This window comes from Pinus tabuliformis, chromosome 7 (genome assembly GCF_031772625.1).
Source record: "Pinus tabuliformis cultivar Carrire ecotype Pingquan chromosome 7, CPIR1, whole genome shotgun sequence".
Taxonomy (NCBI): Eukaryota; Viridiplantae; Streptophyta; class Pinopsida; order Pinales; family Pinaceae; genus Pinus; species Pinus tabuliformis.
The window spans coordinates 817,878,113-817,881,394 of record NC_142293.1 but is presented as its reverse complement, the minus strand read 5'-3'; the positions used below and the strand labels follow the sequence as shown (position 1 = coordinate 817,881,394).

General features: G+C 38.9%; 1 pseudogene; it reads right to left on the bottom strand.

The window, feature by feature from the left end:
- Positions 1-1,049: 1,049 nt before the first annotated feature.
- On the bottom strand, positions 1,050-2,703 carry LOC149250103 (UDP-glycosyltransferase 85A5-like; annotated as a pseudogene).
- Between the last annotated feature and the right edge of the window lie 579 nt (positions 2,704-3,282).

Here is a 3,282-nt window from a genome sequence, read left to right as displayed (position 1 = left end):
ATGTCCACAATGAGGCCATCTATGGTGCAATCATTAACAAGCTTGCTTTTGCAAGTCAGTTTGGTAGTGTCTGAAGATCTGCTTGAATGTATGAAAAGGGAGCATTGCAAATGTTTTGATGCTCTCTTCTTTGACATCAAATATCTACGCATAAAGGTAGCAATCATAATCAAGGGCTTAGAATACTCTTTAGGATGCATGCTTTCCAAATTGGTGTGCAATGTTGAGTTTTCACTTTGATTTTGAAATGGTTCATATGTTGTACTTCATGGCTCCTAAGATCTCCAGATTTCTAGTCTTTGAATGTTCTTAATAAAGTTCATTGTCAATGGGGCGTTGGGCAAAGTGGATGTTGTATATTCACTACGGTTTAAGATGAACAAACAAATATGTTCCGCCAATTAAATCACAAATGGAACATTGATGGAGCATCTTTGTAGCTAAAGGAAGGAGGACTTAGATCTCTTTGAGAACATGATTAAAGATGTTTTCCATCTAGACATTGTGCCTTTTAGCATACTAATTTCTGGTCTTAACAAGAAAACTATTGAAACATTAATTCCAATTGTTAGAAGCAAAAATATGATGTAATAAAGCTATTTAACAAATTATTACACTAAGATCGTTGTTGCAGTTGTAGATTCTATATCTTGATTTCAGCTCTGATACCAATTTGTTGGTAAGACAGAGGAGACAAAATGTAAGACAGAGGAGACAAAACAAATAATTCACACACAAATCACACGAGCTGCTGCGCTTCTATTGATCACACAAAACTTGATTCTTACAATGAACCCCATAAATGGTATTTAAGCTTTACCAACTAGGGACTGGCCTAAAATATCTTGAAATACAGATACACTTAACTCAGTTAACTCACACTCTAAATATAGACTACACTTAACTCTTTATCTATCACTCAACTTAACTCAACAATCAATTAATTGACTCGAAATTTAGCTAACTCCACATGCCAGAGTAATTACAATTTCTAACATATTATTACACTAAGATCGTAGTTGTTCCGAGAAGCGAATGGTGTCAATCAATTACTTTTCTACGGTTTTCATTGCAGTAGCGAAGTTGCGGAAATTTGTGTCAGATGAACCACCTTCCTTAACTGCAGTATCCCTCAAGTTCATCACTCTTCTCTTCATCTCTGCACCTTCCTCACCTGTCCCTGCTCTGTCCACAGCCCTCTTAATCTCAGTCATGTCGATTATTGATGTTCCACTCTCAGTACATGCAGTGTTTTCCTTAAGCAAAGACAAGCCAATTTTCCAGACATGGACTATATAACTTTGGTTCAGAAACTGATCTGCAAAATAAGGCCAGCATAACATGGGCACCCCCATGGTGATGCTCTCCAATGATGAATTCCATCCACAATGTGTCAGAAAACAAGCAATGGAAGGATGAGAAAGCACCCTCAACTGCGGACACCTCGACACCAAACACCCCCGCTGGCTCCGTTGGATGCGCTCCACGAACCCTGGAGGGAAGGCGGCCTCGCTACCTTGTACCAGATCAGGGCGCACAACCCAAAGAAATGGTCTCTCCGTGGCCTCCAACCCAAGTGCAAGTTGTTGGAACTGCGTCTCGCTTAACACACTCAAGCTGCCAAATGAGACGTAGATCACAGATTGCCTGGACTGCTTATCCAACCAATCCAAGCATTCGCCATCTTCGGCCCAAAATCCCGTTGTGATTTCCAATCGGAGTCCTGAGTTCGAATTGAGAAGGGAAGAAGGAATCAAGGGACCTATTGGACAGACTGAACCTCCGTTCTCGACCACACTGCTGATGGCGGGGTCTTCAAGATGATGGAAGGAATTGCAGATGACCCAATCTATTTCCCGCATTCTCTCCATGTATCAATTTGTGATGTGGAAAAATAATTCATGTTGAGAGTCATTGAAACCTGCAGCCCATGGAAGATGTGCAGAGCAGAGAGGCGGCATGGAGGGGAGGTATTTCACCATTTTAAAGTCCTTAGGAACTCCTGCAGAGGCCTCAATTAATAAATACAATTTTGGCAATCAATTCATACAACATAATAATTAACTGTAAGCATACCGTTTGAAGGAATGATTTGGGATGAAACAAGGGATGGAATATTAAAGAACAGTGCATAGCTTGCAGTAAGAGATGTCCAGAGAGCGGCCCTTGGAATGTGGTGGCGTTGAGCAATCTCTAGTGCCTGTGACGCTATAACGTCTACTACCAGGCAGACACTTGAATCATTATCCCCCTCTTTGATTTGGTGAATGAGCTTGTCAAGAAACGGGACAATCACGTTTTCTGTGACATCACATAGCTTGGCAATGTCGGTGCGAGTATCATTGGAAGGAAGGCCACGGGGACGACCACAGAGCGGATCATCGTGTGGTTACTCAAACTGGTTTTGTTAGCATCTGCTATGCGAGAATGGTTGTAGTCTGTATTTACAAAACTGATAAAGAATCCCTCGTCCACAAGCTTCAGGGCCACCTGCATCATAAGATTTATGTGGCCTTGCGCAGGAAAAGGAACGAGAACCGCGTGGTGTCGCTGCTTGCTGCAAGTGAAATCCATTATTGCTTCCTTTCTCAATGCCTCGGTCTCTAACACAACACTTTCTTTGCCCTGAATTTTCACAAAGTTTGAAGAAGTGAAGCCGTAGTCGTCCAGCTTTCTATGGTTCGAAAGAGTAATAAAAATCATTTACAGATACCCTCTCGCGACGGACTCAAAACACGTTAGCAAACTTTTGTCATTATTGGAATGAACGTGGCTGATGTGATTAAGAAATTATTATACAGTTTACGGGCTTCATGACTTTATTTTTTAAATTTAAATATGCTTGCTCTTTGAAAACTCATTTCAAAGCAGAAGGGATCTGTCTCAGTATCTACCATTCTTCACTGCTCTTTGAAAACTCATTTCAAAGCAGATGGGATCTGTCTCCGTATCTACCATTCCTCACAAGCAGTCGTTTCAAAGAAAACCAAAGAAAATATAATAATATCATATAACTTTGGGAAAATACCAAAAATGAATATAACCCGTATTTAATCCTTCAAACTTAGTTAAATTAGAGTGGAAATCAATAAAAGTATAAAAATTGAAATTTTTAAAATGTTATAATTAAATTAGAGTGGAAATCAATAAAAGTATAAAAATTGAAATTTTTAAAATGTTATAATTAGATTAAGTTTAAATTGTAATTAAATATATTATTAAATTTTGTAAATTAATTTTATTTGTATTGTAATATAGAAGTAATTATTGATAGTTTACTTT